This window comes from Mirounga angustirostris, unplaced genomic scaffold (genome assembly GCF_029215605.1).
Source record: "Mirounga angustirostris isolate CCGP_5_RB_7025 unplaced genomic scaffold, mMirAng1.0.hap1 SCAF_5, whole genome shotgun sequence".
In the NCBI taxonomy this organism is placed as follows: Eukaryota; Metazoa; Chordata; class Mammalia; order Carnivora; family Phocidae; genus Mirounga; species Mirounga angustirostris.
Window position 1 is genome coordinate 135,771,884 of NW_026991713.1, and position 13,336 is coordinate 135,785,219.

Here is a 13,336-nt window from a genome sequence, read left to right on the forward strand (position 1 = left end):
CTGCCTTCGGCTCAGGTCATGATCCTGGAGTCCCTGGATTGAGTCCCGCATCGGGCTCCCTGCTCGGCAGGGAGTCTGCTTCTCCCTCTGACCCTCCCCCCTCTCATGTGCTCTCTCTCTCAGATAAATAAATAAAATCTTTTTTTTTAAAGATTTTATTATTTATCTGAGAGAGAGAGGGATAGAGCACAAGCAGGGGGAGCAGCAGAGAGGGAGAAGCAGGCTCCCCGCTGAGCAGGGAGCCCGATGCGGGGCTCGATCCCAGGACCCTGGGATCATGACCTGAGCCGAAGGCAGACGCTTAACCGACTGAGCCACCCAGGCGCCCCTAAATAAAATCTTTAAAAAAAAAAAGTTTCAATAAGGAATAGGAATTACAATTTCAATAAGAAATAAGGAATTACAAGTTCCTCATTTATACACATACAATAGGTATGTTTCAATTATTTTCAAATATATTATTAAGTAAAACACAAAGCATAGTCCAAAAGATAATGGAATATGAAACAAAACAGAAAGATGTGTATTGAAAATAAAACCCTTATTCCAATATTGAGTAGAAAATGTAATAAACTTTTTTTCAGATGACACCAAAAGCAGTAATTCATTAAGGATAAGAAATAAATTTCAAACAGAAGCCACAAAAGGCTTTTTGAATTTTCTGATAATAACAATGAAGAGATGTGCATCATCTAGACCCATTGCCAAGAAGTTTGAAAATTCTTGCTTATCTGACACAAAATCCTGGCATTGATTATGTTAACATGAAACACATACTATGCCACTAGAAATGGGACATTTTTGAAAAGCTGGTTAATGAGTATCATCAATCAATTCCATTAAATATGAGTACAATTTAAAAATCTTGAAATGCCCTGCAAACTTAGGGTTTACATAGAAAGAAACTTGATAGAGGTCTTCAGAATATACCATTGCCAATAATGAGTTGTAAAACTGGAAGATATTTTTCTAAACTATTAATTAAAAAAATAGTCTGCTAACCATTCTAGAGGAAAGACTAAATTTGTCTGTCTGTTCTATAAAAATGGCAGAACAAATCTTTACACCCGAATTATGTATGCTACCAATAATTTTTAAGGGTTTCAGAGTTATATTAGACAGCTAATTAAAATATAATGTGATACACACACACACACAATGGAATACTACTCAGCCATCAAAAAAGAAATCTTGCCATTTGCAATGACATGGATAGAACTAGAGGGTATTATGCTAAGCAAAATAAGTCAATCAGAGAAAGACAATTATCATATGATCTCACTCATATGTGGAATTTAAGACACAAAACAGAGGATCATAGGGGAAGGGAGGAAAAAATAAAACAAGATGAAATCAGAGAGGGAGATAAACCATAAAAAATTCTTAATCATAGGAAACAAACTGAGGGTTACTGGAGGGGAGGTGGGTGGGGGGATGGGGTAACTGGGTGATGGGCATGAAGGAGAGCACGTGATGTTATATGCATTATCATTAGCGCTGGGTGTTATATGCAACTGATGAATCATTAAACTCTACCTCTGAATCTAATAATACATTATGTCAATTAATTTAATTTAAATAAATAAATAAAAAGACAATTATGTTAGGGGTGCCTGGGTGGCTCAGTCGGTTGAGTGTCGGACTCTTGATTTCTGCTCAGGTCATGATCTCAGGGTCATGAGATGGAGCCTCAGGTCAGGCTCCCTGTTGAGCATGGAATCTGCTTGGGATTTTCTCTCTCTCTCTCTCTCTCTCTCTCCCCCTCTGCCTCTCCCCTTACTCATGCACGTGTGTTCTCTCTCTCTCTCTCTAATAAATAAATAAAATATTTTTTAAAAAGACAATTATGTTAATTTTCTGAATTTTATAACATTTGTTGTATTTGAATGCTTTTATAAAAATTGCAATTTCATTTGTTTTCTCCTGATTAAAAACATTACTTTATTATTAATTTTCTACTTATTTTTTAATTTTTAAAGAAGGTCCCCCAAAATGTATGTTTCAGACCCTACAACATGGGACCATTGTGCTGGGGTGACCCTTGGCAGTGGTCACTGTATCACTTTCAAGAGTCTTGCTTTCAAGAGTAAAGGAAAAAGAGGGATGGGGAAATGGAGTTATTTTAATTTTCTCTTTTTTTACTTTACTCTTCGATGGCTTTTAAAAGATGTGATTATGATTCTCCCAAATAGATAACATTATTTAAACCCCTATTAAAAATTAATAAAGACAAAATTATTAAGGTTCATATCCCTTTAAATAAGGAGAAACCCAAATGATGACTCATTCATTTCAAAGGTAATACGCAACTCAAGAACGAAGATCTGCCAAAATGAGAGAAAAAAATACTTACCGAGTGGTTATGGTTGGGGGTATGGAGACTCCCTGAGAAAAGGAGGGGAAGATGTGGGAAGCTTTTTTTAGTCCCTGCAGAGCTAAGCCTTATCTTGCAAATCCTCCTAACCTGGAGAGCTTTGGCATGCCATTACCTGTCCAAACCCACTGGGGTCCAGAGGGAAGAACGCCAGGTGACATTACCAGGGGCACCGACAGACTTTCATGTGTAGGTCAGTTTTAGTCTCTGATTCATGTATTTAGATAAAATGCTTTTTATGGATCTTTCTATGGAATTTAACTGGATGATTGATTCCCCTGGCAGGGCTTGTAATCATAATTAAAGGGCTTTCCATACTGCGAGTGTAACAAGAATCTCTGCTTTGATACAGGCCAACAAATTGATTTGCACATTAAGTAGTAGATACAATAAAATATTTTAAAAGTGAATATCACACACTGTTAACAGCACAGTTGGAAATTATCAACAAGAACTAATGCACGTTTTTCTAAAAAGACTTTTTTTGTAACATGCAAGTAATTCTCTTCCGCGGTTTTGTTAACTTGCTGAATGCTTAAGATCATCAACACTTGATCAAATGCCTCAGGAGTGGAAGAATTTTAGAGGAATATCAAGTGAAGCTAAGTGTGAAAGGGGGAGGACAGAGGGAAGAGGAGAGGGTGGGGGGAGGGCAGCCGAGGCGATGATCCCATCCCTGCAGGCTGGACAGCATCCCAGAGGAAGTCAGGCAGATAGGCATTCCACGATATCACAAAGCAAGTAACACAGCAAGGAGCAGTAACAGAGACTCACAGAGGACACCAATGGGAAGGTAACACATCCTCTTTAAGTCACATTGTGTCTGATCATTTGTTTTCAAAGAGAACGTAATTGATCTGTGAACTGATGGATTACATTTTTTTTGCAACAGATTACTGGTATGTTTCACATAATTCAGAAAAAGTTTTAAATACTTCAGTGAAATTCTGTGACACTCCAGCTCTTCTCAGGGCCCACATCAACTGAAAAAAAAAAAAAAAAGCCTTATAAATAGATTTAATGCTACACTTATCCCATTCTGTCAATTAAGTAGTAATTACCCATGGATACATAAACTCATAAAAAATATGCCCATCGATTTCATTAGGCCACACATTTCTAATTAAATTCTATCTTTGATTTTCTGAATATAAAGTTGTACAATATATTTGTTATTTTGATCAATCTTATACAAATATTAATTATAACTCAGTATAGAAAAATGTAACATTTGGGGCGCCTGGGTGGCTCAGTCCTTGAGTGTCTGCCTTCGGCTCGGGTCATGACCCCGGAGTCCTGGGATCGAGCCCTGAACCAGGCTCCCTGCTCAGTGGGGAGCCTGCTTCTCCCTCTCCCACTCCCCCTGCTTGTGTTCCTGCTCTCGCTATCTCTCTTTGTCAAATAAATAAATAAAATCTTTAAAAAAAAAAAAGAAAAAAGAAAAATGTAACATTTAGAGCTGTGTGGGCAGAATTAAAATACTCCATTTTTAATTTATATGTTTTCTTCACAGAAGGAATAATGAAACAATTGATAAAAATGTTCAAGAAAAAATATTACATTAAGATAAAATTTGTAGAGGGATACAGCTGGAATACAGTTCAAAGAGAAACAGGAAGAATTCCCACAGCTGAATTGCTTGTTTTGAATTGTGTATGTCCTTTTAATAGGTGATGTCAGTACCAAATGACCGTTGTTAGTAAAAGTCCACTGACCACATTTAAAAGAACAATTCCTTAGTTTCATTTCCGTCTGTCCATAATATGGTGTGCTGAAATTCTCATTGCTTGCAACTATTCCACTTACGAAGAAAAACTTTGTATCTGTTTAATAATGATTGAGAGCTTGCAGTTTGCAAAATATAGTATATTCATATACTAATATAGTATGTTATAATAGTGAAAACATTTGAAGATCACTGTTCTGAAGCATCATGAAACCTACTTTCTGAAGCAAAATTACCTGAAAATGGACTTTTTTTTACTCATTTGAATAGCTTTGTCATTTTTCTCAACATAGTGATCTATAAGAAACATGTTTTATGTTTCTATGATGAAATATGTATTACTTTGTTGAATTAACTAGTAATTTCATCATAATTTCCGTGATTTTCTTTCATGACACTATGTCTCCACTGAAGTTCATTTTGTTTAGATTTTTAAAATCCGCTGAGTAAATGTTTAATCTTTTTTTAATAACATGGATTATACACATTTTCTAACATAGAGCATCTTAGCAGAAACACACATACGCACACACACTTAGAGATTTTAACTTTTAGGACTTTAGAAATGTAAGAGTTCTTATTGTCTTAAATAATTGGTTTCACCAGACATGCAAACTAAAATAAAAATTTGTAGCAGACAGTTGAAACTTATAGTATATGGCATCTAGATGTAACCACCTGGGCTCATATGGAGGGGAGCAAAATATAGCTTCAGCTGATATGTTCTGGTCTGAACAGATGTTTCCAAACCCACATGGAGGATATGAATCTCTGAAAATAACACACCATTTCCAGGGGCAGCATTAGGATTATCAGCAACAAACTGCTATTCACTAAAACTAGCAAACGCATAAAGGCAGAAATTTCAGAAGTGTTTTATAAGGGGAGTGGGTCATACTACACCCTTTAGGGGACTCTCTGATGCATGGTAGGTACCCAATAAATACGTATAATTGCAGCTCTACACAGAACCATGTGGAGAAAAATTTTGCAAATCCTGGAAGTGAGGCAAAAGGATGAGTGTGTATGTGTGTGTGAGTGTGTGTGTGTGTGTGAGTGTGAGCGAGCATGTATGTGTGTCAGTGAGTGTGTGTGTGCATGAGCTATGTATTCGTGAGTGAGCATGGGGGTGGTATGGGTGTGAGGATAAGCCTGAGTGAGTGTGTGTGCACGAGTGTGTATGTGTGAGTGGGGGTGGCGTGTGTGAGAAAGAGTGTGTGAGTGTGTGTGAGTGTGTCTGTGTGCATGAGTGTGTATGTGTGAGTGGGGGTGGTGTGTGTGAGAATGAGGGTGTGAGTGTGTGTCATGTGTGCATGTGAGTGAGCACTGGGGTGGTGTGTGTGAGAATGAGTGTGTGAGCATGTGTGTGAGTGTGAGCGAGCGTGTGTGTGCGTGGGTGTCTGTGTGCATGAGTGTGTATGTGTGAGTGGGGGGTGGTGTGTGTGAGAATGAGGGTGTGAGTGTGTGTCATGTGTGCATGTGCATGAGTGTGCATGTGAGCGAGCACTGGGGCGGTGTGTGAGAATGAGTGTGTGAGCGCGTGTGTGAGTGTGAGCGAGCGTGTGTGTGCGTGGGTGTGTATGTGTGAGTGAGCGTGGGGGCGTGGGGATGAGCGTGTGTGAGTGAGGGAACCTGACTGTGTGAGCACATGTCAGCAGTTTTAACGAAGATGTGGAAGGCGTACTGAAACCGAGCCCGTCGATAACTTCCACCATTCCTTCTCTCAAGTGGAACCTGAGATCACCACTCCTCTCTTCAGACACCCCGTCCTGGCTTTGCCCATGAGTTGTTAAGTGATCCTGCCACTTAGATGTCATCATCTTGCCCTTTCACCCACCCTGACCTCACCTGTTCTCTGTTCACCTGGGACCAATAACCAGCGTCTTGTCCGTAAGCACCTCCAAATTATTTAAGGGCAAAAACTGGAGAAGGATGAATAAGTTAGGGAGAAAAGTAATCACAAGTCAAGATTTGAGTTCATTTTCTTTAGACAGTGTCTGTTTCCTCTCTGTTTTCTTGGGGGCTTGTTCCTTGCCCTAGGAACGCAGGAATGAGTCAAATGCTCTCCTAAGGGGTTCCCCCAAGGTGCGAAGCTGCGCTGGACCTGGCAGGGTGGGGGTTTATGACTGGGCTAGGGAAGAGCAGTGGGCTCCAGGGGAGGTGCCCCAGGGGTCTGGGGGCTGGCATGTGCTGAGCGGTGGGGGGCTCTGGGGTGGCAAACTAGAATTCCCATTTTAAGGAAAGTATGAGAATCTAGAGAAAAGAAAGCACAGGATGGAAGTTCTGAGTTAAAGCAATGTTGAGCCCATTAAGCCAACTGATTTCACTCGTACAGAGACTCAGAATTGTAAATGATGTGCCCACAACCTAACAATCATGCTTCTTGCCTCTCTGTCAGGCACACTCCCCCGACTCTGGGTGTGCCTGTGTGTGTTGGGGGGTGAGTTGGTCAAGGTTGGGAAGGCAGATGAAACTCTGCAGTCTGAAAGAGCATGCTTTAAAGAACATCGGCCAAATGGTTTACAAGGTACTGTTTTCTCAAAACAATGTGACAACTCACTGAAGACAGATTCTGAGTAAAGGAGGGTCCGAATGGAAAGTGGCGAGCCATGCTGATGATATGGAGGGCCAGACCAAAATGTGTCTGTGTGTCTCTTTGTTTTTCTGATGAGCAAAGTGGTTAAAAAGGGCTCTAGACTTGAAGTAGGGGGTACAAGGCCAAGGGAGGGATGGGAAGGGGTAAGGACGGGCCAGGCCATCACCTCAGGACAGCTCTACTGATACATGATGGTAGAGAAGCAGGCTCTGTGGCCCCCAGTCTCCCCAGCACCGGGCACTCCATCACCCTTCAGTGGGCCAGCATCGGGGCCTTCAGACTCTGCCCCACAGGGCTCTTCTCATGAGCAAGGTGAGGACGGAGTTCCCAAAGTAAAGGAGGAGAATTGTCCCCGATGATATTGCCACCCCAGAATGTGCACATAGCTGCCCAGGACACACCACCCCAAAATGTGCAGCCGTGGCATGTTGCTTATTTGAATGGAAGGCACTTGAGAGACAGCAGGGGCAGGAGGAGGCTTTCTCTGAACTCCCCTCAACTGCCTGAAGACAGATCCTCCAAAAGGACCTCAATGTCCTCAGTCCCCTCCCCGGGACCCAGGAAGAGGAGGAGAAGGTGACACGCAGAATGTCACAAGCTGTCACCCCGCCCATCTGTTCCTCTAAGGGCCCAGCCATCTCCCCTAACCCGTCACTCTGCCCTGAGATGTCTCCAGCAGCTTCCTTCCCCATCAGGATGGTGTTTAGGCCTACATCTAAGCCGCCCATTTTTCCAGGTATCTCCTGTGTGTATGCGAGTTCATATGTTTCTGTTTGTGTTTGTCTTGATGCTCTATGCTCTACTACAGGCGGGGCTCAGCCATGGATTTGAAGAGCAGAGGGGAAATTATTCTCCTCCCCTACTCCATGCACATCTAGGGACAGAGTTGGCCTGGTCCTCAGATTTGGGATCAGCCCCCTGGGCCACTCACCTTCTTGGGGAGGCTGCATAACCTCCCACCTCCCACCAGCTCCTTAACGCAGTGCTCTTCTCTCCAACTTTCTCCTGCATCCACCTGCTGTCCATCTCTATGATTCTGGCAGACGGCACCTGGCGTGACTGCCCCCTGCCCCGCAGGCCTGCCTGGCTGTGTGAAGCTTCCTGCCAGAGCACAGACATTGTCTGCGCGCAGAGCCAGGGGCCCTAGGGCGCGAAGCCTGCCCCGGCCCCACCGGAGCCCGGCACAGTTCTGTGCGGAGCTATGTTGCTCTCCAGCAGCCGTAACCTCCTCTGTAAAAGCAGGGATGGATTTCTAAGTTCTTGCCTAAGTTTCAATTTTGATTCCATGACTCAGAGTTTCGCTGTGTTTGGTTTGGTTTTTCCAAACATGTGTTCTGGATGTTTCTCCTCACCAGAGTCCAAGCAAGAGACAGACTCAGCAGAAGCGTCACCTCTGAGGGATGGTTTCCAGGTTGGCATCGGTGGCACTAAGGAAGGTGGGGGTCTTGCTCGGGACCCGGGGTGGGTGGTCCGGCAGTGTGCATGGCACCGCTCTAGGTACAGGTGGGCTCGGGGCCCCTCGGGGCAGCTCCCAGTCACCGACACTTCTAGCACTGCTGCTCTGGGCAGGCTACATCCCCTCGTTGCGCCTCCATTCCTTAGCAATGAAACGGGCATAGACACTGCACCCTCGCAGCAGGATTGTTGTAGAAACTGAAAGGAATCAACGCACGAAGACGGGTAGCGAAGTGGGGGCACCCAGTGACTGCTCCGCACCGCTTAGGATGACCGGGGCGGGGAAGACGTGGGAGCGATGAGCGTGCCAGTCACAGAGCACATGCCAAGGCGGGGATGGGGTCAGGGATGTCCTGCAGAGACAGAGGGGGAGCAAGGGCCCCACAACTTCCTGGCAGCCAGCACCAGACTGCATAACCCCTGCTCCAGCTTCTTTCCAAGCAGTCCTCTGGTCCAAGCATCTGGTTAGGAGGTCAGCCCTTCATGCAGCAGCATCACGAAGGACATAAAACATTCAGGTGATATTTATCCCTGCACAGGTCTCCCTTTTGTCCTTATTTAGACCACTGGTGCCCTTCATAATGTACATTTGGACCCTGACGTGCTCAGCTGCCCCAGCTGCATTTGTTGGAACTACCTCTTCTCCTTGTCATGATTTTAACATTTCATGGACTTGAAACCCTTTTAAGCAACAGATAAATAAGATTCTCCAAGTATGTGGTTCAGATTTCTAAAAGTTTGATAATATGATTCCCTAAGACTAAGTATCCAATTTAAAACAGGAACCACCAAGCATAGAACCTCCCTGGGATCCTGGCTTAATTAGATTATCCAGTTTCTTGGTAGGAAGTCACATGCAGCACAATTTTAACAGTGTCCCTGGATTTTAACAATTTACCTATAGTCTTCAAGGGAAAACCTATGGTGGTGTTTTGACCTCAAGCTGGTGGTCATTCCCAACACACTTGAACTTCTCCAACTTGATTCACTGGCCTCCTGAAAACCCTCTTTGGGACACATCTTGCGTCTGGGTGAAGGAAGGGTCCGATTTCACACGTCAATCTCCAAGTATGAGAGTGCTCAGGACAGAATAGTGATTTTACCCTGACTATAGGAGGAAATTATAAGAAGTAGGCGTTTCTCTTCATGTAGAAATTAAAGGAAGTCAAAGAAGTGGTAGATCAACTTCTGACATATTCACATCTGACATGTTACACTGCGGGTGTTTTAATTAACATGGGGTAAAGAAAATAAAAGACAAAATAAATATTGAGATAAGGATTCACACTTAGAACTGCAAGGCTGAATCTCTTTTTAAGTTTTTCTGAAGAGATTAACACCTGATAGAGGAAACTCTATCTTCATATTATCACAAAACTGGAAATCAGTGTAAATGGTGTCCTTTTTTTTTTTTTTAATTTTTATTTATTTAACAGAGAGAGAGAGAGAGAACACAAGCAGGGGGAGTGGGAGAGGGAGAAGCAGGCTTCCCACCAAGCAGGGAGCCCGACGCGGGGCTCGATCCCAGGATCCCGGGATCACGACCCGAGCCGAAGGCAGACGCTCAACGACTGAGCCACTCAGGCGCCCCGTAAATGGTGTCCTTTTTAAAACAACTAAGAGGGCGCCTGGGTGGCTCAGTTGGTTAAGCGACTGCCTTCGGCTCAGGTCATGATCCTGGAGTCCCGGGATCGAGTCCCGCATCGGGCTCCCTGCTCAGCAGGGAGTCTGCTTCTCCCTCTGACCCTCCTCCCTCTCGTGCTCTCTGTCTCTCATTCTCTCTCTCTCAAATAAATAAATAAAATCTTAAAAAAAAAAAAAAAACAACTAAGAATAATTTACTTTCACCTGATTTTAATATTCTTCTTTCTTCTAGACTTATCTCAGGATGCCATGCCCACTGCCTACTAAGATTAGATCAGAGAGTTTTCCTTCAAATTAGGAAGTACGAGGTATATGTTATTCATTCCCACTAAGTCCAGAAAAATCAAATGGTTAAGTTGCAAAGTTTATTGCTTATTTTTTCTTACCTCCCCTTACCTACTGGCAGAGATTATGATTTAAACATAGAAGCACATAGCAAAAAGGCAAATAACTGGAATAAATAACCGTATAGCTCATTGCTTGGAATGAAAGCTTGACACAGGATCTCCGTGTACCTAATATCATTTGCTTGAACACGAAGAGAGGAGTATTTTGTACCTAGAATATATGAAGAATTACTTTAATCTTTATGGCTTTGGATAACACATTCCTTCTTACCAGAAGAAAGTGGACTTAAAGTTATGAAAAAATTAAAATTAAATTCACAATTTCTATTTTCCTTTTAAGAAGAGCTCTCTCTACAGCACCATTGCCCTGACAAGAGGAATGAATCAGCTAAAATAAATGAGGTTTCCAGGGTATCGAGATGCAACGTAAGCTTAGTATTTCATTGTCTGGCCAAATATTTGTGGTGCAGATTGGAGTACAGACTTGGGGATACAACTTTAAATAAATAACTCGTTATCTAAAACTCCAAGGCTTGCAAGATTCAGTGTGGACTTTCCCATAAATAGTCAGCAGGCTTTCCTACAAGAATCTGGATGTAGGTCTGTTTGGGGGCCATAAATCCCAGGAGCCTGATGTACTGGCCTGCGGATTTCACCAACAACACTCTTGACTTTCTCACAAACACCAGACATTGAGGAGCAACTGTGCTCTGTTCCCGACCATCAGAGACCAGCAAGTGAGGCCGTGTCCCAGAGACCTCTCACTGCTGCCTAGCAATCTCAGTAAGTTATGCGAGACGGTCTCAGTTCTTACTGCTCCCTTATGACTATTAATGATGCACGAGTTTCTAAAGCTTGAAGGGGTTCAGCACGTGCCACCCCAAAATATACCATGTTGGTATATGGATTCCTTTGAGTTGAAGGCACTCGAGAATCAGCATGTGCGGGGCAGGCTGGCTGACCTTCCTTTTTCTACCCAAAAGCAGGTCATCCAATTTTCCTCGAGAAAGCACCTCCCTGCGCCAGGAAGAGCAGCACATTGTTATCGATGCCAAAATGAAACTGTGTAAACACACCTGCTAAAATGACCCTGATCTCCCATGAGCTCCCTTAAGATCTCCCCCTTATTGTCTCACATTTGACTGCCCCGGCCTCAGCCCCTTTCTCTTGTGACATCCCCAGAATCTACCATTCTTTGTGTAAAAGGCATGCCAGCTTTGGGGCCTAATGGCTCTGTCAGATCTTCATTTTCCTTCTGAAGACTCCTCATGGTAGTGTAGCTCCTCCACCACAGATTCTGAGAGGGTAGAAGGAAGTATTTCCTCTCTGACAAGCTTATCTTGCAAATATATGGCACTGAGTCACGGGTCCTTCAGATTACTTCTCGCAGGCACATTCCTGACATTACTGTTGCTAATGTGGGGGGACTTCGAGGCTCAGTGAGCAGGGGGAGAGCCCTCTCCTCTGACATCCAAATCATGACATGAACAAGCCTTCAAAGACCAGTGTTCAGTGCCCAGTCAGTTCAGCAAAGAACATAGTAGAAGCTCAATAAATATTTGTTGAGCAAATGCATGATCAGTTCTTCTATATGGAAAAATCAGCAAAGAATCTGTGGGGCTAAGAAGCAATTTTTAGTAGGCTCTTCTTTGTGTAAAGTCTGCCTCAAATGCTCAATTTTCAATGAAAACAAAATTTCATGAAGTTATTTACTGACTGCACAATTTCCTTCTTCAAAGTGATACTGTGGAATATTTTTACTTGGATTTTTTTCTAAAGTACAATATAAAAAAGAAAGAACAAGAAGAAAACTATACTTCTCTTTAAAAAAAAAAAAAAAACTACTCAGTAATCATCCTGAGTTTGTAAGATGGTATATGTATATTTTTAGTACCCCATATCAACATAATTAAAGTTGATAACTTTGAATTTTGATGCACAGAGATCTTGTACAATGTGAACTACTCAATGCCCAGGCGTCCAGCTCAACAGATAGCAAGCACTCTCCTAGACATCGCACTAACATGACAGCAAAGAATACTAGTTCATTCTTCTTTAGGTTTGAAAAGCACTGTTACATACATTATCTCATTCCATCATCATCAGGACCTTGTGAGTTTCAAAGAGCAGTTTGCCCAAGGTCATCCAGCAAGCAAGCTGCAAAGCCCTTTGAGGAAGATCATCTCCCCGGAAACAGTACCGCTGTACGGACCCACTGTGATAGGGTGATGGGACGTTTCCATTTCATTAGGCGTCGTCAAGGGTGAAGTTGGTGTTGGATAGAGAGGGTTTCATTTGCAGCAATACTGAGGAATGAAAGCTCTCTCTTTTCATCCTACAAATGATCGGTGAGTGGCTGCTAGACTACTACCAAAATCAACATTTCTCTGCGTGCAGCACGCTTTGGCAAAAACGATTTAACTGACACATCTTTCGAAGATGAATGGAAGCCCCTCAGTGAGGGCTACACATTGTCTTTTCAGGACGCAGAGATGCACAAAGCTGGTGTTTGCACTGAAGGCATCTGTGATGGTGCCAGGAAAGCGGAGCTGTAACTCATTTCCATAAAACCCCACATGTTTTTCTTACAAATGGATGGGCCAAAGCAGCACGTTCATTGTTTATACAATATGTGTAATTTCTCCCTCTAATGAAAGATGACATGCCGCCAGCAGAGAGCGGAGAGCCTGTATGGTGGAAAACAGGCTAATGGAGCACCCACAAGCCCTGAGCAGCCATGTGACCCCCCCACTGGCACTCGGGATCTCGAAACTGCTGATGGTGGTAGTTTAAAAGAAATGACCCGAACGGCACGAAAACACACATGCGTTGTCATTTTCTCCTGAAAAATACCTCATCACTCAACTTCAATCTACTTCCTCTTGGGGAGTTTTTGCAATATATTCAGACATAGGTAATATCTATAATTAAAATAGAATTATAATTAATTGCAAAGATAATGTTCTACTAATATAATTGATCATAAATATAATTATTATATAACATATTGTATAATAGATATAAAGTATATTATATATTATCATATATTATTATATAGTATATGCATTATTATGTTATATTACATAAGTTATATATTTTATTTTATTTTATCATAATACATACACATTATATATTTTAACATAATATGTGTGATGTATTATATAGTAATTTATGAGAGATATATGTATTATATA

At 42.5% G+C, this 13,336-nt stretch overlaps 1 long non-coding RNA gene across 1 annotated transcript; it reads right to left on the reverse strand.

Annotated features, from left to right (window-relative positions):
* Positions 1–383: 383 nt before the first annotated feature.
* On the reverse strand, positions 384–7,978 carry LOC135364512 (uncharacterized). The gene is made up of 3 exons (XR_010411736.1): positions 7,628–7,978; positions 5,949–6,022; positions 384–3,357 (listed from the first exon to the last, which is right to left on the reverse strand). It is a non-coding gene; the product is annotated as an uncharacterized LOC135364512 (long non-coding RNA).
* Between the last annotated feature and the right edge of the window lie 5,358 nt (positions 7,979–13,336).